This window comes from Pseudophryne corroboree, unplaced genomic scaffold, assembly GCF_028390025.1.
Source record: "Pseudophryne corroboree isolate aPseCor3 unplaced genomic scaffold, aPseCor3.hap2 scaffold_147, whole genome shotgun sequence".
In the NCBI taxonomy this organism is placed as follows: Eukaryota; Metazoa; Chordata; class Amphibia; order Anura; family Myobatrachidae; genus Pseudophryne; species Pseudophryne corroboree.
The window spans coordinates 1141369-1167483 of NW_026968099.1; the positions used below are offsets into that span (position 1 = coordinate 1141369).

General features: G+C 47.4%; 7 non-coding genes and 2 pseudogenes across 7 annotated transcripts; all 9 read right to left on the reverse strand.

Moving 5' to 3' along the window:
• Window positions 1–20947: 20947 nt before the first annotated feature.
• LOC134997947 (U1 spliceosomal RNA) lies at window positions 20948–21110 on the reverse strand. The gene has a single exon (XR_010200318.1). It is a non-coding gene; the product is annotated as a U1 spliceosomal RNA (small nuclear RNA).
• Window positions 21111–21262: 152 nt separating this feature from the next.
• On the reverse strand, window positions 21263–21426 carry LOC134997842 (U1 spliceosomal RNA). Its single transcript, XR_010200218.1, has one exon. It is a non-coding gene; the product is annotated as a U1 spliceosomal RNA (small nuclear RNA).
• Window positions 21427–22096: 670 nt separating this feature from the next.
• LOC134997902 (U1 spliceosomal RNA) lies at window positions 22097–22259 on the reverse strand. The gene has a single exon (XR_010200274.1). It is a non-coding gene; the product is annotated as a U1 spliceosomal RNA (small nuclear RNA).
• A 152-nt stretch (window positions 22260–22411) lies between these two features.
• LOC134997882 (U1 spliceosomal RNA) lies at window positions 22412–22575 on the reverse strand. Its single transcript, XR_010200255.1, has one exon. It is a non-coding gene; the product is annotated as a U1 spliceosomal RNA (small nuclear RNA).
• Window positions 22576–23265: 690 nt separating this feature from the next.
• On the reverse strand, window positions 23266–23407 carry LOC134997970 (U1 spliceosomal RNA; annotated as a pseudogene).
• A 152-nt stretch (window positions 23408–23559) lies between these two features.
• LOC134997848 (U1 spliceosomal RNA) lies at window positions 23560–23723 on the reverse strand. Its single transcript, XR_010200224.1, has one exon. It is a non-coding gene; the product is annotated as a U1 spliceosomal RNA (small nuclear RNA).
• Window positions 23724–24408: 685 nt separating this feature from the next.
• Window positions 24409–24560, reverse strand: LOC134998019 (U1 spliceosomal RNA; annotated as a pseudogene).
• A 152-nt stretch (window positions 24561–24712) lies between these two features.
• On the reverse strand, window positions 24713–24876 carry LOC134997796 (U1 spliceosomal RNA). The gene has a single exon (XR_010200172.1). It is a non-coding gene; the product is annotated as a U1 spliceosomal RNA (small nuclear RNA).
• Window positions 24877–25847: 971 nt separating this feature from the next.
• Window positions 25848–26011, reverse strand: LOC134997795 (U1 spliceosomal RNA). The gene has a single exon (XR_010200171.1). It is a non-coding gene; the product is annotated as a U1 spliceosomal RNA (small nuclear RNA).
• Window positions 26012–26115: the final 104 nt, after the last annotated feature.

A 26115-nucleotide genomic window follows, 5' to 3' on the forward strand; every position in this document is an offset into this window, starting at 1 on the left:
TTGAAACCATCTTGTCGAGCTGGCCCAGACTTTCTCAAACAGAGATGAAGGAACGTTACATCAGCTTTCATTATATATCTATATATACATACAAATAGACCCCTTTGTCAGGAACAGCAGGGTCCTCAGTGATGTTAATATGTCCTTAATATCCACAATCATGTACTGAATGCTCCTTGCCAATATTGGATCTAATCAGGAAATATTATGGTCGACATAGGAATCAGTATCCGAGTCAGTATCAGTGTGTAGTAACTGGGCAAAATAACATTTTTGCGGGGCCTGAGGGAAAAGAAGCATAGCCATGAACATCACATCTTTTCTCTACGTCTGTGTCTGGGACACAGATTTATCCAACCTCACTCTGATATTACTGAAACTTTCACCCAGTCAGTTATTGGTGGTGCCAACAGGGCCACCATCATATGTCTGCATTCCTAATATAGTTTCCTCTTGGGAAAAACATTCAGCCACCGACATGTTGACACACATGTACCAAGTACCCACAGACACATCGGCTTATGGGGGATAGACCTACAGTAAATATGTCAGAGGGACAGATGGGATTTTTCAGCTCACAACCCAGCGTCAAAAGTACACAGTCTGGGAAATAATAAACTCTATAGTGATAGACTTGTAACGCTCTTTAGATGTGCTGGTGAGGTGAGGAAGAAGCCCCGCCGCTGTAATGGCACGCTTCTGTCCCGCTCAGAAACAAATAATTAATTACGCTGGTGGGGTAAGGACAGTGCCCAGGCACTAATGTCCACTTTTGCCAGCCTTTTGTGAGGAATTTATGCTGCCCAGGGTGCCCTCCCCCCACGCCCTGCACCCTGCAGTGCCTGTGTTTGTGTGGGAGCATGGCGCACAGCATTCCGCTCGCTGCGTGGTACCTCAGAATGCCATCTGTTCTTCTGCTACTCGCCTGTCTTCTGACTTCTGGCTCTGTAAGGGGGTGACGGCAGGCTACGGGAGTGGGCATCTAGGCGTACCCAGCGATCAGCACCCTCAGGAGCTAATGGTGTCCTGTCAGCCAGAAGTAGAGCCATTGAACTCACTAGAAGTTGGTCATACTTCTCTCCCCTAAGTCCCACGAAGCAGGGAGACTGTTGCCAGCAGCCTCCCTGAAAATAAGAAAAACTAACATAAGTCTTTTCAGAGAAACTCAGTAGAGCTCCCCTGTAGTGCATCCAGTCTCACTGGGCACAATTCTAAAACTGGAGTCTGGAGGAGGGGCATAGAGGGAGGAGACAGTTCACACCCTTTGAAAGTCTTAAAGTGCCCATGTCTCCTGCGGATCCCGTCTATACCCCATGGTTCTTAATGTGATCCCTGCATCCTCTAGGACGTATGAGAAAACAAATAACGCACACACGAGGAGGAGAGAACAAAGGAAGCTATAAGGAGGGGAGGGGAGGGGGGGGGAAGGTAAGGTAGTAAAGGCATATTGGATAAACTACAACCTTATACATATTCATTAATGTACCAGTAGTTAGAAGTAGAAGAGCTCTAACAGAAACCACAAAGCTTATCTAAAGCCACACCACACTGGATATGCCCAATCTCATTTGATCTTTGAAGCAAAGCAGTATTGGACTTTGTTACTACCAAGCAGTCTCCCATCCATGTATTATCAGATTCTTTAGGTGTTTTTAAACTACCAACACCCTTTTCTTGGTACATTTAATTTTTACACGTATTCTTTTATGTACCAGAAGTTAGAAGTAGAAAAGCTCTAGCAGAAACCACCAGCTCATCTACAGCCACAGCACACTGGATTTGCCCAATCTCTCCTGATCATGGAAGCTGAGCAGTGTTGGTCTTGGTTTTAGTACTTGGATGGGAGACCACCAGGAAATACCAGGAGCTGTGTGTATTTTTACAATACCAACACCGTTCTCTTGATGCATTCCATTTTGAAACATTGGGGCAGATCTATTAAGCCTGGTGAACTGATAAAGTGCAAGGTGATAAAGTACCAGCCAGTCAGCTCCTAACTGTCATTTTTCAAACCCAGCCTGTGACATGGCAATTAGGAGCTGATTGGCTGGTACTTTATCATTCCACCAGGTTTAATAAATCGGCCGCTTATTCATTTATGTACTAGTAGTTAGAAGTAGAAGAACTCTAACAGAAACCACTAAGTTCATCTACAGCCACACCACACTGTATATGCCCAATATCACCTGATCTTAGGCCTGGTTTGTTCTTGGATGTGAGACCACCTGGGAATACCAGGTGCTGTAGGTAGTTTTATACTACCAACACCGTTCTCTTGATGTATTCTATTTTGAAACTTATTCATTGATGTAGAAGTTAGAAACAGCAAAAATCATCTACAGCCGCATCACACTGGATATGTCCAATCTCATCTGATGTTGGAAGCTAAGCAGTGTTGTGCCTGGTTAGTTTTTGGATTTCAGGTCCTGCCTTCTGGTTTGGCCACGGCACCTCGGAAATTCACCAAGGTCATGGCCGTGATGACGACCCTTCACCATCGGTGGACCAGGGAGGAATCTCTCCTCCCGATAAACATTCTGGAATTGCGGGCAGTGTTCAATTCATTGATACTGGCCCTGCCTCTAGTACAGAACAGGCCTGTTCAAGTACAATCGGACAACGCCACCACGGTAGTGTACACAAATCATCAAGTCGGCACTCGAAACTGCATGGCAAAGCTGGAAGTATAAAAAAATCCTCAGTTGGGTAGAACGTCATCTGCCAGCAATATCGGCAGTGTTCATTCCCGGAGTCCTCAACTGGAAAGCGGATTTCCTCAGTCGTCAGGACGTTCACGCTGGAGAGTGGAGAGGCTGCAGCAGAAATATCTGCACTGGTGTCAGTAGGTGACTGAGGCAGGGATGACTGGGAGATAGTGGGTGACTGAAGCATGTATGAGTGGGAGATAGTGGGTGACTGAAGCCGGGTGACTGGGAGATAGTGGGTGACTGATGCAGGGGTGACAGTGATAGTGGGTGACTGAGGCAGGGGTGACAGGGAGATAGTGGGTTACTGAGGGAGGGGTGATAGGAAGGGGTTGGGTAAGTATGGGAAGAAAGTGGGTGACAGGGATAATAAATGAATAAGGCAGGGATGATAGGGAGATAGTGGATGACTGTGGCAGGGGTGACAGGGACAGTAAGAGACTGAGGCAGGGTTGACAGGGATAGTGGGTGACTGAAGCAGGGGTGATAGGGTGACAGTGGGTGACTGAGGCAGGGGTGACAGGGATAGTGGGTGACTGAGGCAGGGGTCGCAGGTATAGTGGTTGACTGAGGCAGCGGTGACTGGGAGATAGTGGGTAACTGAGGCAGGGGTGACAGGGAAAGTGTGTGACTCAGGCAGGGGTGATAGGGAGATAGTGGGCAGCATATCTCTGCCTCACTGCAGCAGCACATTCCTGCTTCACTGACAGCAGCACATCCCTGCAACGTTGACAGCAACACATCCCTGCAACATTGACGGCAGCACATCCCTGCCTCATTGACGGCAGCACATCCCTGCCTCACTTATAGCAGCACATCCCTGCCTCGCTGATAGCAGCACATCACTGCCTCGCTGACAGCAGCACATCACTGCTTCACTGACAGCAGCACATCACTGCTTCACTGACAGCAGAACATCCCTGCCTCACTGGCAGCAGCACATCCCTGCTTTACTGACAGCTGTATATAGGGCCTAATTAAGACCTGATCCCTGCTGTGCATATTCACACAACAGGAGATCAGGTCTGAAGTGCGTGTGTGCTGGTGCCACAGTGCACCGGCACATGCCAGAGATGCGATCAGCATCTCTGCCCAGTGAGCGCCTCTGTCTGATTGACAGGCAGAGGCGGTCACTGGGCAGGAGGAGTCGGGCCAGCGGCGTTGTGCCGCCATTTTGGGGGCACAGTCAGGACAACGCAGACATGACCGGACCGTATAGGGGCGGGCCGTGACGGCTGTGTGACCCGGACAGCAACGGGCCTTATTTACTAAAATCTCAGATAAATTAAATGGCATTTATGTGCAGTCTAGTTTGCACAGTTGATAGAGTGTTGATCTTGCACTATCAATGTAAGCCTCACATAGGTTTGATACACATGTAAGTTTGTTTTTATTTTACTACATTGTGGTTTGTGGCTCTATACCATGTAATGCATGTCTTTTAACAGTAGTCAAGTCTTCCAATGTGCTTGTTAGTGAAACCCAATACATAGCTTTATTTTATTTTGTTTCTTCAAATATTGAATGCATATGTCTAATAACTTTTTTTTTCAATATATAAACATTTTTATTATAAGATTTTCAATGACACAAGTACATCCAAGTTGCAGATTATGGATTGTGAAGGACAAATCAACCATATAAACAATTTAAGCAATTTAAATTGCATGCAGGTAGTAGAATATCAAACTCCTTGGATGAGAGTTGGTCGTAATAAACTAGGATAGAAAAGAAAAAAGTAGAAAATAAGATTTTAAACCTACCGGTAAATCTTTTTCTCGTAGTCCGTAGAGGATGCTGGGGACTCCGTAAGGACCATGGGGATAGACGGGCTCCGCAGGAGACATGGGCACTTTAAGAAAGACTTTAGTTCTGGGTGTGCACTGGCTCCTCCCTCTATGCCCCTCTATGCCACAGTTAGAGTAACTGTGCCCAGAGGAGACTGACAGTATGAGGAAAGGATTTTGTTAATCCAGGGCAAGATTCATACCAGCCACACCAATCACACCGTATAACTTGTGATAAACTACCCAGTTATGAGTACGAAAAAACAACATACTGTAGCATCAGTGCAGGACCGATGCAACTATAACATAACCCTTATTGAAGCAATAACTATATACAAGTATTGCAGAAGTAGTCCGCACTTGGGACGGGCGCCCAGCATCCTCTACGGACTACGAGAAAAAGATTTACCGGTAGGTTTAAAATCTTATTTTCTCTAACGTCCTAGAGGATGCTGGGGACTCCGTAAGGACCATGGGGATTATACCAAAGCTCCAAAACGGGCGGGAGAGTGCGGATGACTCTGCAGCACCGATTGAGCAAACATGAGTTCCTCCTCAGCCAGGGTATCAAACTTATAGTATTTTGAAAAGGTGTTTGAACCTGGCCAAGTACCAGCTCGACACAGCTGTAGTGCCGAGACCCCTCGGGCAGCTGCCCAAGAAGAGCCCACTTTCCTCGTGGAATGGGCCTAGACCGATTTCTGTAACTGCAATCCAGCCATAGAATGCGCTTGCTGAATCGTGTTACAAATCCAGCGAGCAATAGCCTGCTTTGAAGCAGGGGCACCAATCTTGTTGGTTGCATACAGGACAAACAGCGCTTCAGTTTTCCTGACTCTAGCCGTCCTGGCCACGTAAATTTTCAAAGCCCTGACCACATCAAGTAACTCGGAATCCTCCAAGTCACACATAGCCAAAGGCACCACAATAGGTTGGTTCATATGAAAAGATGAGACCACTTTTGGTAGGAATTGAGGACGGGTCCGCAATTCCGCTCTATCCACATGGAACACCAAATATGGGCTTTTATGTGACAAAGCCGCTAATTCCGACACTCGCCTAGCCGAAGCCAAGGCTAATAACATGACCACCTTCCACGTGAGATATGTTAACTCCACCGTTTTAAGGCTGCTAAAAACTGCTAGCAAACAATCAACTCAGAATGACCCCCATAGTGTATTGCAAGAAAATATCTGTAAATCCAATGGTACCGTAAGTGCGGTATATACGGGCGAGAACATCTCCCCTAAGTGAAGTCAGCCCTATGAATAGAGTTTGTGTGATCCCTGTGCAGCAGTCACAGAAAGGGTTCATCTCTGCAGTTTGTCACTCAAATTACATTGTTGCATTTTTTCTAGAAGTGGATCTGAGAGCTGTTACCCGCAGACCAGCTACAATAATTATCCTGGGTACTCACTAGACCAGTTGTTCTCAAACTGCACCCTGGGGTGCCTCAGGACACTTGCAGGGGTGCCTTGGATTGGTGGTCCAGGACCAATTCAAAATATTTATAGTTAGTGTTATAGGCAAAACCAGTGCTGTTGGCTGGCAATCATAACATATGTGCACAAGCAGAAGCAAATCCTGTCCCCTACCAAAGGGCCGGTGCTAGGGTGTTTGGCGCCTCCCTGCAAACTATTAATTTAAGCCCTCTCTCCAATACTTAATAAAGGCGCCTTAAAAAAAGAAGGTGTGGTATCACAAGGAAGGGGCATGGCCACACAATAGCACCCCAAATAAATATACGCCACACAGTAGCACTATCTTATTGTCATTACACCGCATGTAATAATAATAATAATAATAATAATACCCACAGTCGCAGTGCCCTTTATACACATAACCACCATATCAGTGCAGCTTACACACATAATGCCAACAGTAGCAGTGCCCCTTCTACACATGCCCATGGTGGCAATCCTTTACATGGCAAAAATCAACCTGGTTTTGCCATGTAAAGGATTGCCACTTTAAAAAACAAACAATCAAACAAAAACAAAAAAACAACAGGAAAAAAACACAAAATCTCTCACTTTCTGATTCTCACACCCTATTACATTCCTCCCTATATATTTAAATGTTTCTATTACTGTATGTTCCCTCTTCCCTTCTCCAAACTATACACATCAATATCTTTTAGTATTTCCAGGTAAGTTTTGTGATGTAGGCCATGCACCATTTTAGTTGCCCTAATGTAATTACAGCCTTCTGGAGATATGGCTTCTGGAACTGAACACAGGATTCTAAATGTGGCTGTACCAAGGACCTATACAGTGGCATTACAGGTTGAGTATCCCTTATCCAAAATGCTTGGGACCAGAGGAATTTTGGATATCGGATTTTTCTGTATTTTGGAATAATTGCATACCATAACGAGATATTATGGTGATGGGACCTAAATCTAAGCACAGAATGCATTTATGTTTCATATACACCTTATACACACAGCCTGAAGGTCATTTTAGCCAATATTTTTTATAACTTTGTGCATTAAACAAAGTGTGTGTACATTCACAGAATTCATTTATGTTTCATATACACCTTATACACACAGTCTGAAGTTCATTTAATACAATATTTTTAATAACTTTGAGTATTAAACAAAGTTTGTGTACACTGAGCCATCAAAAAACAAAGTCTCACTCAAAAAAGTCCGTATTTCGGAATATTCCGTATTTCGGAATATTTGGATATGGGATACTCAACCTGTATTACTTTTTTCTGCTACTGGTTCTTTAACCTATGCAAACAAGCATCTGACTTGCCTTTCCTATTGCTTTGATACATTGCTCACCTGAAATAGTAATACTTAGATAGCTTTCCTCTTGCCATTATAATGCCCTTAATCTTATAGTTAGCCTTTGCATTTTTGAGACGTGTATGATTTTGCATTTTTTGGCATTAAATGTTGCCATGTTCTTGACCATTCCTCTAGTGCAGGGGTGGAACTGCCAGAGACAACGGAGTCAGTTGCCGCCGGGCTCCAGCCCTAAAGGGGCTTCCCCCATTGCCCCCCGGCTGTTACGTGCCCTTCCTACTAAATAGACAAAGGCGCTACCAGCAGGGTCTCGCAGTTTGTACATTCCATGCCGTAACACCCTTCTTTCCACCTTTTTCAAGACCCAGCCCAGCAGCCTCTAGCTGCAGCACTGCCAGCGGTGGGGTGCCCCTGCTTCTTCTCACACCACAGATAGCTGGGCAGCACTGCAACTGCCTGCCTGATTGCTCCGCCCCCTTCCGGCTCCCAAGCACCTCTGCTGCCCAGTGATCCAGGAGCCTGCTGCTAGGAAGAAGTGGCCGAGCTTCAGCAAGCGAGTCTCGACACTGGCGGAGGAAGCCATGATAACCAGATAATGGGGAGTGGAGAGCCAGTTCCAAGGTAATACTTTATACAGCTGGTTGAGATCCTGGTCGGTGGATATGGATTCCAAGAAAACCCTGGAGGTGCTTCCTTTCAAGGGAGACACTCTCTTTGGAGAAGACCTCAATAAGATTGTAGCTGATCTGGCTACTGCTAAAACAGCTTGCCTACCTAGTATGACTCCTACCACGCAGAAGGCTAAAAGTACTTTCCCTTGGCCCTTTCATCCTCCAGGTAAAGCGTACCCAAGGTCAGGCATACCCAATGCAAGCTCATGCTTCCAGACCTGCCAAGCCCAGACTGAAGCAAGCCTGGGCTGCCCATCAGCCTGCTTCCAAAACGGACAAGCCTGCCGCATGACGGTGCAGGCCTCCCTCTGGGGGACTTCTAGGTTTGGCATAGAAAGGTATAATTCTAAGCTAAAGAATTTTGTTTGGAGCTCACCTTGTACTTTGTGAAGAAATAATCAGCATTGTGGCTGAGCAGGTACATGTAGTGTGTGGCTGCAAACTGCATGGATCTGCTGCATTGTAATGCTGATACTTTTTTTTTGCAAAGTACCAATAGCTTCATATAATGTTCACAATTTTTATGCAGGATCAAATAGCTCAATGGGTAGGGTGTTTGATTAGAATTCAACAGGTTATAGGTTTGAATCCTGGGTATGGTAGTTTGAGATGTGTTATTTAATAAAGTATGTTGTTCTGACTGCCGGCATCCTATCACCTGGGATAGCATACTAAATAAATGGAGTTGATCAATTTCTTTTTTTTTTTTTTTTTTAAACTAGGGACAATTTCCAGATACTTTTCTTTATAACTGAGATTGCCCCCTGGAACTTCACATCAGTTGACAACTATGCATGAGTGGGCAGTGCTTGCCCTGGATCTGCCCACCCATTTATGTGCCGTCATAAAAGAAAGCACAACTGACAGTTATCCTGGGCGTACACTACACAATTATCTGTCAGGCTATCTATCCAGTCTGGATGGATGGCATGAAAATCTGGTAATGTATAGGAGCAAATGTCAATTAACCATTTGCTCCCAAACACTAGAAAAGTGGTCAAAAATGGTCATTACACAAATTGGTTAAACCCAAAATTTAACCAATTTGTTTAGGGGACCATTTTTGTCCATTTTCAAGTGTTTGAGAGTAAATCGTTGATGGTCATTTGCTCACATAGATAACCGGATTTCTATTCCAACCAGACAGTGTTGGAGAGATGGTCTGCCAGATTACATAATGCATACCAGAGCCATAACTAGACTTTTTGGTGCCCTGTGACAGAGAATTATATGCCCCCCCCCTCCCTCCCCATTTTTGCAATATGGACAAAAGGCGCATGCCTTGTGGGGAAGGGGCATAACAAGATTGGTCTCAGAGAAAGCACATGAGATATGAAGATATATCTAGTATACTTGACACTCAATGGTTTGTGGTATTGCCCTCCTTAAATGCATATACAGTCACACATGGCGTGTTTGTGCAAATGGCATATCAGCAGTCAGCACTAACTGGTGACATGCCATTTATACAAGTAAGCCATGTGTGACTAATATATAAACATACTTTATTAAATAACACATCTCAAACTACCATACCCAGGATTCAAACCTATAACCTGTTGAATTCTAATCAAACACCCTACCCATTGAGCTACTTGATCCTGCATCTATTCTAACCTCCAAAAACAGATTCAGTTGCATTTTCCAGCGTGTTTTGTTTGCGCCTTTGCAAATGTCTTACATCGACAAACTTATTTAGTACTATTTTGCAAATAGGGTTACATTGTCACAACATTGTGTTCCCTAATTGCTTGATTTTTTAAATGCAACAATTGATAAAGACACCTGATAATTGCTCTGTGGAGTCTTATTTTGTGTCTACTTCTTATCTACATTTAATTCCCTAACTCTAATCAAGGCATTTTTAAATGCTGGGGGCTGCCAGGACGTGAGGCCTACCTAGACTTTAGATCTGAATTTGAATGTACTTGTGAACTAACTTAATTTCCTACTTTTAAATTCATTCCTAAATTCACTACTTACATTAATCCTGTAGTTGGGCATTTTGAGCCTTCAATTGTGGGCATTGCTTTGTGTCCAGACCAGCAGCTGGTGGTGTGCATTTGCTGGAAAGGCATCGAAGACCTCCGATATGCTGCATCTCCTGATGTGTGTCTCCCTCAAGTGGCTGTCAGTAAATGCATGCTAGACACCCCATTCCAAGCTGATTGTGACATCACGGAACATGCATCATAGAACAGGCATGCTAGAACATGGGTCTTCAACCTGCGACCCTCCAGCTGCTGTGGAACTACATATCCCAGCATGCCCTGCCTCAGTTTTAGCATACCTTAATAGCAAAACTATGGCAGGGCATGCTGGGATGTGTAGTTTCACAGCAGCTGGAGGGCCACAGGATGAAGACCCATGTGCTAGAGCCAAGCCGCAGGTACATTGAATGCTAGCAAGCTGAATGTTTAAATCATTTTTGTTCCGCAGCATTCCAATGCGGAAGATTCCATGGAACCAGAGATTATTCCATTGAGAAGGACATGCTGCCTGGATGACTGCACTGTGCAAATTAAATCACGGAGCCAGTTGGCTTGTGGGTGGCTCTGGTGACTGGGTGGTTGGGTGGGCGGTGTGTCGGAGGTGGAGCACATGCAAATGAATGTGTATCATCCAGCTAGTGAGAGTGAAAACTCATGCAGGAGTGTGCCTGCTTGTCAGTGGGTTATGCACCTTGCCAGACGTCAAATCTACATGGAGCAGCTGGAGGGAACAAGAGCAGGTTTGCAAAATATAGGCCCTCATTCCGAGTTGTTCGCTCGCAAGCGGATTTTAGCAGATTTGCTCATGCTAAGCCGCCGCCTACTGGGAGTGAATCTTAGCATCTTAAAATTGCGAACGATGTATTCGCAATATTGCGATTACACACCTCGTAGCAGTTTCTGAGTAGCTTCAGACTTACTCGGCATCTGCGATCAGTTCAGTGCTTGTCGTTCCTGGTTTGACGTCACAAACACACCCAGCGTTCGCCCAGACACTCCTCCGTTTCTCCGGCCACTCCTGCGTTTTTTCCGGAAACGGTAGCGTTTTTTCCCACACGCCCATAAAACGGCCTGTTTCCGCCCAGTAACACCCATTTCCTGTCAATCACATTACGATCGCCAGAACGATGAAAATGCCGTGAGTAAAATTCCTAACTGCATAGCAAATTTACTTGGCGCAGTCGCAGTGCAGACATTGCGCATGCGCATTAAGCTTAAAATCGCTGCGATGCGAAGATTTTTACCGAGCGAACAACTCGGAATGAGGGCCCTTGTTAGAAGAGCATATATGCTGGCGCATTCTCCATGATTGTGTCAGCTTATGTTTTGGTGCACTGCACTTTCCTCCACTAAGTTTTAGCCATTTTGGTTAAACGCAAGTGTAGTTGCTTCTCGCCCTTTTGGCTGTGATCTTGTATCGTGGTTGAAGAGTCTGCTGGAGGGATTGTTTTCTTCTTTGGCGAGAGACTGAAGATATTCCAGGATGGAAGGCTTGGGAACACTATCCGTTTTTCAGTTGTGGAAAAGTTGAAAGACCGGATTGGACTACATTCTATAGTAAAGGATATCTTTGTATTTATTAATCCTCCCTTTATATGTGTCTGTCTTTCAATAAAGCTTCGGGCTTGTGAGTCCCTCACCCTCTTACACTCCACACCCTTTGGTTTCAATAGGTTCCTGACCAGAGTCATGAGTTCCTGGGCCTTTTCTATCGGAAGATAAACCTTTTTCTGGTCCGTATCCAGAATCATGCCCAAGCAAAGTCAGACGAGTCGTAGGAACCAACTGCGACTTCGGGATATTGAGAATCCAGCTGTGTTGCTGTAACACCTTCAGTGAAAGTTATACGCTGTTCAGCAACTGCTCTCTTGATCTCGCTTTTATGAGGAGATCGTTCAAGTACGGGATAATTGTGACACCTTGCTTTTGCAGGAGCACCATAATTTCCGCCATTACCTTGGTGAAAATTCTCGGGGAAAATTCTGGAGAGACCAAACGGCAACGTCTGAAATTGGTAATGACAATACTGTACCACAAATCTTAGGTACGCCTGATGAGGTGGATAATGGGTACATGAAGGTATGCCTCCTTTATGTCCAGAGATACCATAAAATCCCCCCCCCCTCTAGGCTGGCGATGACCGCTCTTAGCGATTCCATCTTGAACTTGAACCTTTTCAAGTATAGGTTCAGGGATTTTAAATTTAATATGGGTCTGACCAAACCGTCCGGTTTCGGGACTACAAACAGGGTCGAATAATTTCCCCTTCCTTGTTGAAGCAGGGGAACCTTGACCGCCACCTGTTGAAGATACAATTTGTGAATTGCATTTAACACTATCTCCCTTTCCAGGGGAAAAGATGGTAGGGCCGATTTGAAAAACCGGCGAGGAGGCACCTCTTCGAATTCCAGCTTGTAACCCTGAGAAACAATTTCTATTGCCTAGGGATTCACCTGCGAATGAACCCAGATGTGGCTGAAAACTCGAAGACGTGCCCCCACTGGGGCGTACTCCTTTAGCGGAGCACCAGCGTCATGCAGTGGATTTTGTAGAGGCCGGGGAGGACTTCTGTTCCTGGGAACTAGCTGTGTTGTGCAGCTTTTTCCCTCTGCCCTTACCTCTGGCAAGAAAGGACGCACCTCGTACTTTCTTGTTTCTCTGTGATCGAAAGGACTGCATTTGATAATGTGGTGCTGTCTTAGGCTGTGAGGGAATATAAGGCAAAAAATTTGATTTACCAGCTGTAGCTGTGGAGACTAGGTCCGAGAGACCTTCCCCAAACAATTCCTCACCCCTGTAAGGTAAAACCTCCATATGCCTTTTTGAGTCGGCATCACCTGTCCATTGCCGGGTCCATAGGACTCGTCTAGCAGAAATCGACATAGCGTTTATTCTAGAACCCAGTAGACTAATGTCTCTTTGAGCATCTCTCATATATAGGACAGCATCTTTTATATGCCCTATGGTCAATAACATAGCATCCTTATCTAGGGTCTCAATCTCTGCTAATAAGGGATCTGTTCATGCTGCTACCGCGCTACAACCCCGGCCGACGCAATTGCCGGTCTGAGTAAGGTACCAGAATGTGTGTAAATGGACTTTAGGGTAACCTCCTGCTTGCGGTCAGCAGGGTCCCTGAGGGTAGCCGTATCCTGGGATGGCAGCGCTACCTTTTTGGATAAGTGTGTCAATGATTTATCCACCCTAGGGGAGGATTCCCACCGTATCCTGTCCATTGGCAGGAAAGGATACGCCATAAGAATCCTTTTGGGAATCTGCAGCTTTTTGTCTGGAGATTCCCAAGCTTTTTCACATAATTCGTTCAACTCATGTGAGGGGGGAAAGGTTATCTCAGGTTTCTTTCCCTTATACATGTGTACCCTCGTGTCAGGGACAGGGGGTTCCTCTGTGATGTGCAAAACATCTTTTATTGCAATAATCATATATCGAATACATTTAGCCAATTTTGGCTGTAACTTTGCATCATCGTAGTCGACACTGGAGTCAGAATCCGTGTCGGTATCTGTGTCAACTATTTGGGATAGTGGGCGCTTTTGAGACCCCGAAGGTCCCTGCGACATAGGGACAGGCATGGGTTGACTCCCTGACTGTTCCCTAGCTTCAGCTTTGTCTAATCTCTTGTGCAATAAGTTTACATTAGCACTTAAAACATTCCACATATCCATCCAGACAGGTGTCGGCGTTGTCGACGGAGACACCACATTAATTTGCTCCTGCTCCTCTCTAGGAGAGCCTTCTACCTCAGACATGTCGACACACGTGTACCGACACACCATACACTCAGGGAATCCTCTTATCTGAGGACAGTTCCCCAACAAGGCCCTTTGGAGAGACAGAGAGAGAGAGTATGCCAGCACACACCCCAGCACTATATGACCCAGGAAAAAAACATTGAGTTCACGGGCCAATTTCATGGCAGTCTCGGATAGGAGGGCATTGTGGATTCACCAAGGGAATGCTGATGCTGACTCCAAGAAGAAAGGGAGTCTCTTCCCTATGAAGGTGAAGCCTTGTTTGGCGACGGCCTAGTTAATTTGATCTCGGCAGCTCCCGCAGGTAAGTCAACCTTCTTGTCCTATGTTCCCTCTCAACGGATGAAGACGCATCATTATCTAACGCAGTCATTTTGGCCCAATAGATATGCAAGAAGTTAAGATTCCCTTTTCTTTGCAGGTAGAGGAAGGAGAAAGAAGAGGTCTATAGCCTCTTCAAGATCGCAGGAGCAGAGATTGTCCTCTGCTTCTGACAAATCCACTGCATGACGCTGGGGCTTTCTTGCAGGAGCCCACACCAGTGGGGGCACGTCTAAAACTCTTCAGTCAGTTCTGGATTCATTCGGACCTGGACTCGTGGGTTTTACAAATAGTGTCCCAAGGGTACAAACTGGGGTTTCAAGACGTTCCCCCTCACTGATTGTTCAAATTGGCCTTAGTCAGCAGGGAGAAGGTTTTTATTCAAGCCTCTTCGTGGTCCCGAAGCCGGACGGCTCAGTCAGACCAATCTTAAATCTGAAATCCCTCAATTTCTTCCTAAAGAAATTCAATTTCAAGATGGAATCTCTCAGGGTAGTGATCTCCAGTCCGGAGGAAGGAGATTTCATGGTTTTGGTAGACATAAAGGATGCCTACTTACATGTTCCCATTTAGCCACTGCATCAAGCTACCTAAGGTTTGCAATTCAGGATTGTCATTACCAATTTCAGACGTTGCCGTTTGGTCTGTCCACAGCTCCGAGGATTTTCACCAGGATGATGGCGGAAGTGATGGTTCTCCTTCGCAAGCAAGGAGTCACAATTATCCCATACTTGGATGATCTCCTGATAAAGGCGAGATCCAGGGACCAGTTGGTGCAAAACATTGCACTCTCCCTGACAGTTCTTCAACAACATGGTTGGCTCCTAAACTTGCCAAAACCGCAGTTGGTCCCAATGACGCGGTTGTTGTTTTTGGGAGTCATACTGGACACAGAAGAGGTTTTCTTCCAGTGGAAAAGCTATGGAGATCCAGAGTCTGGTCAAACACATTCTGAAACCAGCAAGAGTGTTAATCCATCAATGCATTCGGTTGCTGGGGAAGATGGTTGTGGCCTACGAGGCCATTCAGTTTGGCAGGTTCCATGCCAGAGTGTTCCAGTGGGACCTGTTGGACAAGTGGTCCGGATCCCACCTACACATGCATCGGAGGATAATCCTGTCTTCCAAGACCAGAATCTCACTCCATTGGTGGCTGCACAGTTCTCACCTCCTAGAGGGGCGATGGTTCGGGATCCAGGACTGGATCCTAGGGACCACGGATGCAACCCTCCGAGGCTGGGGAGCAGTCACACAGGGGGAAAACGTCCAAGGAAGATGGTCAAGTCAGGAAAGTTGTCTCCACATAAATGTTCTGGAGTTAAGGGCCATTTAATAACTGCAGACACAGTACACACTGGGACGGGTGCCCAGCATCCTCTTCAGACTAAGAGAAAAGGATTTACCGTCCTAGAGGAAGCTGGGGACTCTGTAAGGACCATGGGGATACACGGGCTCCACAGAGTTCATGATCTTCACTGAGGAAACGCACAGCACTGCAGCTGTGCGCCATTGCTCCCATACACCTCACATAATCCGGCCACTGTAATGGTGCAGGGCGCAGGGGGGGCGCCCTGGGCAGCAATATAAACCTCTTTTTGGCAAAAATATAACATATATACAGCTGGGCACTGTATATATGTATGAGCCCCCGCCAATTTTACAGTTTAAGCGGGACAGAAGCCCGCCGCCGAGGGGGCGGGGCTTCTCCCTCAGCACACACCAGCGCCATTTTTTCTCCACAGCACCGCTGAGAGGAAGCTCCCCGGACTCTCCCCTGATTATACCACGGTAGAGAAGACGGTTGAAAAGAGAGGGGGGGGACATAATTCGGCGCAAATTACATACAGCAGCGCTACTGGACAAACATTAAGTTACGGTGCTATTCCTGGGTTATATAGCGCTGGGGTGTGTGCTGGCATACTCTCTCTCTGTCTCTCCAAAGGGCCTTGTGGGGAAACTGTCTTCAGAAAAAGCATTCCCTGTGTGTGTGGTGTGTCGGTACACGTGTGTCGACATGTCTGAGGAAGAAGGCTATAATAGAGAGGAGCAGGAGCAAATGAATGTGGTGTCTCCGCTGACACCTGATTGGATGGATATGTGGAATGTTTTAAATGCTAGTGTAAACTCATTGCACAAAAGATTAGACAAGGCTGAAGCTTTGGGACAGTCAGGGTCTCAACCCATGCCTGATCCTATGTTGCAGGGACTGTCAGGGTCTCATAAGCGCCCACTATCCCAGATTGTTGACACAGATACCGACACGGATTCTGACTCCAGTGTCGATTACGATGATGCAAAGTTACAGCCAAAATTGGCAAAATCCATTCGATATATGATTATGGCAATAAAAGATGTTTTGCACATCACAGAGGAACCCCCTGTCCCTGACAAGAGTGTACATATGTACAAGGGAAAGAAGCCTGAGGTAACCTTTGAGGGGGTTACACGAGCTGAACGAGTTATGTGAAAAAGCTTGGGAATCTCCAGATAAAAGACTGCAGATTTCCAAAAGGATTCTTATGGCGTATCCTTTCCCATCAACGGACAGGTTACGATGGGAATCCTCCCCTAGGATGGACAAAGCATTAACACGCACAGCTACAGCTGGAAAATCAAATTTTTTACCTTATGTTCCCTCACAGCATAAGAAAGCTCCGCATTATCAAATGCAGTCCTTTCGGTCACAAAGAAACAAGAAAGTGCGAGGTGCGTCCTTTCTTGCCAGAGGTAGGTGCAGAGGAATAAAGCTGCACAACACAGCTAGTTCCCAGGAACAGAAGTCCTCCCGGCCTCTACAAAATCTACCGCATGACGCTGGGGCTCCACTGGCAGAGTCTGGCCCATGTGATGTCATGCAGCTGCTCTGACCACGCCTCCTGTTTCTCCGTTGCCGACCCCATTTTGAAACCGTGCCCCCACACCGCTCCATCTCCGACTTGGAAATGAAGTGTTGTTGACCCCCCTCCCCCCCCCCTGCACCGATTGACAGGCAGAGGCGATCGCATTATCTGCGGGGTGCCGCAGAAAATGCAGGCGGATGCGTATGCTCTTAGCAGTTTTTGCAGTTGGATTGCAATCCAACCTGAATCAGGCCCCATTATCTATCACAATGCACTGCGGGTAGTACAAAATGGGGTTAATATAGGAGAAAAAACCCCAGAGCTGTGCTCCTTAACTGTCCCTGGTGGCTAGTGGAGCGGCTGCCCAGTAATCAGTGTCCACGCCAGTGCGCACACGGCCCGCCCCCATCAGCGGCCTCGTGATCCCGGAGGGCGGTGTGTGTGTGACTGACCTTAGGAAGAAACCGGAGCCTCTGCTGCAAGTGACCCAGCAACCGGGGCACGGGAGTATACTGCGCCACTGGGAGTGATGGAGCTGCAGTAAAGAGGTCTATTAGACCTAGCCTGCTGCAGCCCTTGTAGATTCTTATAAAAAAAGTTCTTCTTTTCTTGCCAAAATTAATAGCTAAGAATAGGCTGCCTGAGGCAGCCCCATGTTAAGTGGCCTGCTACTGAAGGCACCAACTACAAACTGAGCTCCCTGTTCATGGAAGTGAGGTTATAGAGGAGGGGGCACTAAACATCTTGGGAACAGTCAAAAGCTTTGAGCCTGTTGGTGCCTCAGATCAAGATCCTACTCTACACCCCAATGTGAATCCTTGTGGAGTCCAGTGTACCCCACAGAAGAAATGAATGTGTCACACCCATTGGCAGCAACATAAGAATAGCTGCTGATGGGCACAATTGAGAAAGGAAGGGGGGGAAACATTTGAATCCAGCACATATATGTAATTTGAATATATAATTTGTACCTTCCTACTTTAAAATGTAATGGATGAACCTCACCCTGTGAGAACTATCTTCATGATCAAGAGATCTCATATGCAAGATAAGTATGTGTTGGGATAGGGCTGTGGAGGGCGGCTGCTCTGGCACACCCCTGTCAAGTTAAGGAGATTCAACAGAGGAAGCACAAGGGAACTCTCATCTGGGGACAACAACTGCAGGGAGAACACAATTTCAGACGAATGTGGGAGGGCAGAAGGCTGCCTAATACTGAAGCACCCCCAAACAACAAACCAAATGCAACAACTAGTGCAAGCATTCCTGGGGGAAGGCCTGCAGCAGATGGATTTGCATATGGTGATGTCATCCAAGCAGTGGGCATAGTTGGCTGCAACCCTCGTCTGCATATGAAAAGAGAAAAGGGTCACGCAGGGCATGGCGGCCTTTGTGGGGTTGCGCTTGGATGACCCCTAAATCGCTTTATACACCCCCATCCCCCATCAGTGTGGGGCTCATGTTGGCCATGCCCCAGCCCCTGAAGCATTTAAGCTGATTTCTTGCAGCAGCTGGACCCAGTAACAGCTCCAGAGTTGCTCTACAAGACAAGTAAAAGGGTGTGAGCCCTGCAGCACCACCTGTAGTTTGCATACACACACATATATAGGACAGCATCTCTTATATGCCCCAGGGTCAATAAAATAGTATCCTTATCTAGGGTATCCATCCCCTCAGATAAGGTATCCGTCCATGCCGCTACAGCACTACACACCCAGGCCGACGCAATTGCCGGTCTGAGTAAGGTACCTGAATGTGTATAAATGGACTTCAGGGTTATCTCCTGTTTGCGGTCAGCAGACTCTTTGAGGGTAGCCATATACTAGGACGGGAGGGCTACCTTCTTGGATAAGCGTGTTAATGCTTTGTCCACCCTAGGGGAGGATTCCCATCGTAACCTATCCATTGATGGGAAAGGATACGCCATAAGAATCCTTTTGGAAATCTGCAGTCTTTTATCTGGAGATTCCCAAGCTTTTTCACATAACTCGTTCAGCTCGTGTGACCTCCTCAAAGGTTACCTCAGGCTTCTTTCCCTTGTACATATGTACCCTCTTGTCAGGGACAGGGGGTTCCTCTGTGATGTGCAAAACATCTTTTATTGCCATAATCATATATCGAATGGATTTTGCCAATTTTGGCTGTAACTTTGCATCATCGTAATCGACACTGGAGTCAGAATCCGTGTCGGTATCTGTGCCAACAATCTGGGATAGTGGGCGCTTATGAGACCCTGACAGTCCCTGCAACATAGGATCAGGCATGGGTTGAGACCCTGACTGTCCCAAAGCTTCAGCCTTGTCTAATCTTTTGTGCAATGAGTTTACACTAGCATTTAAAACATTCCACATATCCATCCAATCAGCTGTCGGCGGAGACACCACATTCATTTGCTCCTGCTCCTCTCTAATATAGCCTTCTTCCTCAGACATGTCGACACACGTGTACCGACACACCACACACACAGGGAATGCTTTTTCTGAAGACAGTTTCCCCACAACGCCCTTTGGAGAGACAGACAGAGAGAGAGTATGCCAGCACACACCCCAGTGGTATATAACCCAGGAATAACACAGTAACTTAATGTTTGCCCAGTAGTACTGCTGTATGTAATTTGCGCCGAATTATGTGCCCCCCCCCCCTCTTTTCAACTCTCTTGTCTACCATGGTATAAGCAGGGGAGAGTCCGGGGAGCTTCCTCTCAGCGGTGCTGTGAAGAAAAAATGGCGCTGGTGAGTGCTGAGGGAGAAGCCCCGCACCCTCGGCGGCGGGCTTCTGTCCCGCTTAAACTGTAAAATTGGCGGGGGCTCATACATATATACAGTGCCCAGCTGTATATGTGTTATATTTATGCCAAAAAGAGGTTTATATTGCTGCCCAGGGCGCCCACCCCCCACCCCCCTGCGCACTGCACCCTTACAGTGACCGGAGTATGTGAGGTGTATGGGAGCAATGGCGCACAGCTGCAGTGCTGTGCGTTACTTCAGTGAAGATCATGAAATCTTCTGCCGCCTCTGAAGTCCTCTTTTCTTCTCATACTCACCCGGCTTCTATCTTCCGGCTCTGCGAGGGGGACGGAGGCGCGGCTCTGGGACGGACGGCGAGGGTGAGATCCTGTGTACCAATCCCTCTGGAGCAAATGGTGTCCAGTAGCCTAAGAAGCAGGACCTTGCAACTCAGAGAGTAGGGCTGCTTCTCTCCCCTCAGTCCCTCGATGCAGGGAGTCTGTTGCCAGCAGTGCTCCCTGAAAATTAAAAACCTAACAAAATACTTTCTGTCAGAAAGCTCAGGAGAGCTCCTGAAAAGCACTCAGTCTCCACTGGGCACAGTATCAAACTGAGGTCTGGAGGAGGGGCATAGAGGGAGGAGCCAGTGTACACCCAGAACTAAAGTCTTTCTTAAAGTACCCATGTCTCCTGCGGAGCCTGTCTATCCACATGGTCCTTACGGAGTCCCCAGCATCCTCTAGGACGTTAGAGAAAATAGGATTTTAATACCTACCGGTAAATCCTTTTCTCTTAGTCCGTAGAGGATGCTGGGCAACCGTCCCAGTGCGTACTGTGTCTGCAGTTATTAAATGGCCCTTAACTCCAGAACATTTATGTGGAGACAACTTTCCTGACTTGACCATCTTCCTTGGATGTTTTCCCCCTGTGTGACTGCTTCCCAGCCTCGGAGGGTTGCATCCTTGGTCCCTAGGATCCAGTCCTGGATCCCGAACCATCGCCCCTCTAGGAGGTGAGAATTGTGCAGCCACCAATGGAGTGAGATTCTGGTCTTGGAAGACAGGATTATCGCATTAAACACCTCCACCCTCCTTCGGTGTGGGGCTCATGTTGGCTATGCCCCAGCCCCTGAAGCATTCAAGCTGATTTCTTGCAGCAGCTGGGCACTGTAACAGCTCCAGAGCTGCTCTGTAAGGCAAGTAAAAGGGTGTGGGCCCTGCAGCACTACCTGTAGTTCGCATTGTGCGTTGGAAGGCACAAATTAAGCATACGGGAGAAGTCAGGATAGTGCGCAAGGGCATAGAAGGGAGCGGCTCAAGAAAAGAGAAGTGGAAACAGACAGCAAACTAGGCTGGAGAGAGACCTGAGACAAAGAGATCTGAATTATACGAGAGCCGACCAGGGGAAACACAAATTATGCAGTCAAGTTTCCCACATTTGGGGAAATCGCTGGAGCAGCACACCCAGAGTGCAATGGGTGAGCCTTGCCCTGGGAGAAGCACCTTCATGATCATAGTATCTCACCTGGCAGGTAAGTAGGAGTTGGGCTAGAGCTGGGGAGGGTCGCTGCTCGGGCACCCCCCTGTCAAGTGAAGGAGATCCAACTGAGGCAGCACAAGGAAACTCTCGAAAGAAGAACAAGGCTAGAGGAAGATCTGAGACAAATAAATCTGACTTTTACCAGAGCTGACCAGAGGAAAGAACAAACACAGTCCCCCACTACCACAAATAATGCAGTCGAGTTTCCCACATTTGGGGAAATCATAGGGGTCAGCATACCCAGAATGCAATAAATGAACCTCACCCTGGGAGAACAATCTTCATGACCATGGTATCTCCTATGCAAAATAAGTATGTTTTGGGATAGGGCTGGGGAGGGCCGCTGCTCAGGCACATCTCTGTCAAGTAAAGGAGATTCAACTGAGGCAGCACAAGGGAACTCTCATCTGGGGACAACAACTGCAGGGGAACACATATTTTCAGATGAACATGGGAGGGCAGAAGGCTGCCTAATACTGAAGCACCCCCAAACAACAAACCAAATGCAACAACTAGTACAAGCATTCCTTGGGGAACGTCTGCAGAAGACGGATTTGCATACGGTGATGTCATCCAAGCAGTGGGCCAAAATTGGCTGGAACCCTCATCTGCATATGAAAAGAGAAAAGGGGTATGCAGGGCATGGTGGCATTTTGCGGCGCTTGGATGACCCCTAGTTCGCATTAAACACCCCCACCCTCCTTCGGTGTGGGGCTCATGTTGGCTATGCCCCAGCCCCTGAAGCATTCAAGCTGATTTCTTGCAGCAGTTGGGCACTGTAACAGCTTCAGAGCTGCTCTGTAAGGCAAATAAAAGGGTGTGGGACCTGCAGCACTACCTGTAGTTCGCATTGTGCGTTGGAAGGCACAAAGTAAGCAGACGGGAGAAGTCAGGATAGTGCGCAAGGGCATAAAAGGGAGCGGCTCAAGAAAAGAGAAGTGGAAACAGACAGCAAACTAGGCTGGAGAGAGACCTGAGACAAAGAGATCTGAATTATACGAGAGCAGACCAGAGGAAACACAAATTATGCAGTCAAGTGTCCCACATTTGGGGAAATCACAGGAGCAGCACACCCAGAGTGCAATGGGTGAGCCTTGCCCTGGGAGAAGCACCTTCCTGATCATAGTATCTCACCTGGCAGGTAAGTAGGAGATGGGCTACAGCTGGGGAGGGTCGCTGCTCGGGCACCCCCCTGTCAAGTGAAGGAGATCCAACTGAGGCAGCACAAGGGAACTCTCGAAAGAAGAACAATGCTAGAGGAAGATCTGAGACAAAGAAATCTGACTTTTACCAGAGCTGACCAGAGGAAAGCACAAACACAGTCCCCCACTACCACAAATAATGCAGTCGAGTTTCCCACATTTGGGGAAATCACAGAGGTCAGCATTCCCAGAATGCAATGAATGAACCTCACCCTAGTAGAACAATCTTCATGACCATGGTATCTCCTATGCAAAATAAGTATGTTTTGGGATAGGGCTGGGGAGGGCCGCTGCTCAGGCACATCTCTGTCAAGTAAAGGAGATTCAACTGAGGCAGCACAAGGGAACTCTCATCTGGGGACAACAACTGCAGGGAGAACACATATTTTCAGATGAACATGGGAGGGCAGAAGGCTGCCTAATACTGAAGCACCCCCAAACAACAAACCAAATGCAACAACTAGTACAAGCATTCCTGGGGGAAGGTCTGCAGAAGACGGATTTGCATACGGTGATGTCATCCAAGCAGTGGGCCAAAATTGGCTGGAACCCTCATCTGCATCTGAAAAGAGAAAAGGGGTATGCAGGGCATGGCGGCCTTTTGCGGCTTGGATGACCCCTAGTTCGCATTAAACACCCCCACCCTCCTTCGGTGTGGGGCTCATGTTGGCTATGCCCCAGCCCCTGAAGCATTCAAGCTGATTTCTTGCAGCAGTTGGGCACTGTAACAGCTCCAGAGCTGCTCTGTAAGGCAAGTAAAAGGGTGTGGGCCCTGCAGCACTACCTGTAGTTCGCATTGTGCGTTGGAAGGCACAAAGTAAGCAGACGGGAGAAGTCAGGATAGTGCGCAAGGGCATAGAAGGGAGCGGCTCAAGAAAAGAGAAGTGGAAACAGACAGCAAACTAGGCTGGAGAGAGACCTGAGATAAAGAGATCTGAATTATATGAGAGCCGACCAGGGGAAACACAAATTATGCAGTCAAGTTTCCCACATTTGGGGAAATCGCAGGATCAGCACACCCAGAGTGCAATGGGTGAGCCTTGCCCTGGGAGAAGCACCTTCCTGATCATAGCATATCACCTGGCAGGTAAGTAGGAGTTGGGCTAGAGCTGGGGAGGGTCGCTGCTCGGGCACCCCCCTGTCAAGTGAAGGAGATCCAACTGAGGTAGCACAAGGGAAATGTCGAAAGTATAACAAGGCTAGAGGAAGATCTGAGACAAAGAAATCTGACTTTTACCAGAGCTGACCAGAAGAAAGCACAAACACAGTCCCCCACTACCACAAATAATGCAGTCGAGTTTCCCACATTTGGGGAAATCACAGGGGTCAGCATACCCAGAATGCAATGAATGAACCTCACCCTGGAAGAACAATCGTCATGACCATGGTATCTCCTATGCAAAATAAGTATGATTTGGGATAGGGCTGGGGAGGGCCGCTGCTCAGGCACATCTCTGTCAAGTAAAGGAGATTCAACTGAGGCAGCACAAGGGAACTCTCATCTGGGGACAACAACTGAAGGGAGAACACATATTTTCAGATGAACATGGGAGGGCAGAAGGCTGCCTAATACTGAAGCACCCCCAAACAACAAACCAAATGCAACAACTAATACAAGCATTCCTGGGGGAAGGTCTGTAGAAGACGGATTTGCATACGGTGATGTCATCCAAGCAGTGGGCCAAAGTTGGCTGGAACCCTCATCTGCATTTGAAAAGAGAAAAGGGGTATGCAGGGCATGGCGGCCTTTTGCGGCGCTTGGATGACCCATAGTTCGCATTAAACACCCCCACCCTCCTTCGGTGTGGGGCTCATGTTAGCCATGACCCAGCCCCTGAAGCATTCAAACTTATTTCTTGCAGCAGCTGGGCACTGTAACAGCTCCAGAGCTGCTCTGTAAGGCAAGTAAAAGGGTGTGGGCCCTGCAGCACTACCTGTAGTTTGCATTGTGCATTAGAAGGCACAAAGTAAGCAGACGGGAGGAGAAGTCAGGATAGTGCACAAGGGTATAGAAGGGAGGGGCTCAAGAAAAAAGAAGTGGAAACAGACAGCAAACAAGGCTGGAGAGAGAACTGAGACAAAGAGATCTGAATTATACATGAGCCGACCAGGGGAAACATAAATTATGCAGTCAAGTTTCCCACATTTGGAGAAATCGCAGGGGCAGCACACTTAGAGTGCAATGGGTGAGCCTTGCCCTGGGAGAAGCACCTTCATGATCATAGTATCTCACCTGGCAGGTAAGTAGGAGTTGGGTTAGAGCTGGGGAGGGTCGCTGCTCGGGCACCCCCCTGTCAAGTGAAAGAGATCCAACTGAGGAAGCACAAGGGAACTCTCGAAAGAAGAACAAGGCTAGAGGAAGATCTGAGACAAATAAATCTGACTTTTACCAGAGCTGACCAGAGGAAAGCACAAACACAGTCCCCCACTACCACAAATAATGCAGTCGAGTTTCCCACATTTGGGGAAATCACAGGGGTCAGCATACCCAGAATGCAATGAATGAACCTCACCCTGGGAGTACAATCTTCATGACCATGGTATCTCCTATGCAAAATAAGTATGATTTGGGATAGGGCTGGGGAGGGCCGCTGCTCAGGCACATCTCTGTCAAGTAAAGGAGATTCAACTGAGGCAGCACAAGGGAACTCTCATCTGGGGACAACAACTGCAGGGAGAACACATATTTTCAGATGAACATGGGAGGGAAGAAGGCTGCCTAATACTGAAGCACCCCCAAACAACAAACCAAATGCAACAACTAGTACAAGCATTCCTGGGGGAAGGTCTTCAGAAGACGGATTTGCATACGGTGATGTCATCCAAGCAGTGGGCTAAAGTTGGCTGGAACCCTCATTTGCATATGAAAAGAGAAAAGCGGTATGCAGGGCATGGCGGCCTTTTGCAGCGCTTGGATGACCCCTAGTTCGCATTAAACACCCCCACCCTCCTTCGGTGTGGGGCTCATGTTGGCTATGCCCCAGCCCCTGAAGCATTCAAGCTGATTTCTTGCAGCAGTTGGGCACTGTAACAGCTCCAGAGCTGCTCTGTAAGGCAAGTAAAAGGGTGTGGGCCCTGCAGCACTACCTGTAGTTCGCATTGTGCGTTGGAAGGCACAAAGTAAGCAGACGGGAGAAGTCAGGATAGTGCGCAAGGGCATAGAAGGGAGCGGCTAAAGAAAAGAGAAGTGGAAACAGACAGCAAACTAGGCTGGAGAGAGACCTGAGACAAAGAGATCTGAATGATACGAGAGCCGACCAGGGGAAACACAAATTATGCAGTCAAGTTTCCCACATTTGTGGAAATTGCAGGATCAGCACACCCAGAGTGCAATGGGTGAGCCTTGCCCTGGGAGAAGCACCTTCCTGATCATAGTATAGTAGGAGTTGGGCTAGAGCTGGGGAGGGTCGTTGCTCGGGCACCCCCCTGTCAAGTTAAGGAGATCCAACTGAGGCAGCACAAGGGAACTCTCGAAAGAAGAACAAGGCTAGAGGAAGATCTGAGACAAAGAAATCTGACTTTTACCAATGCTGATCAGAGGAAAGCACAAACACAGTCCCCCACTACCACAAATAATGCAGTCGAGTTTCCCACATTTGGGGAAATCACAGGAGTCAGCATACCCAGAATGCAATGAATGAACCTCACCCTGGGAGAACAATCTTCATGACCATGGTATCTCCTATGCAAAATAAGTATGATTTGGGATAGGGCTGGGGAGGGCCGCTGCTCAGGCACATCTCTGTCAAGTAAAGGAGATTCAACTGAGGCAGCACAAGGGAACTCTCATCTGGGGACAACAA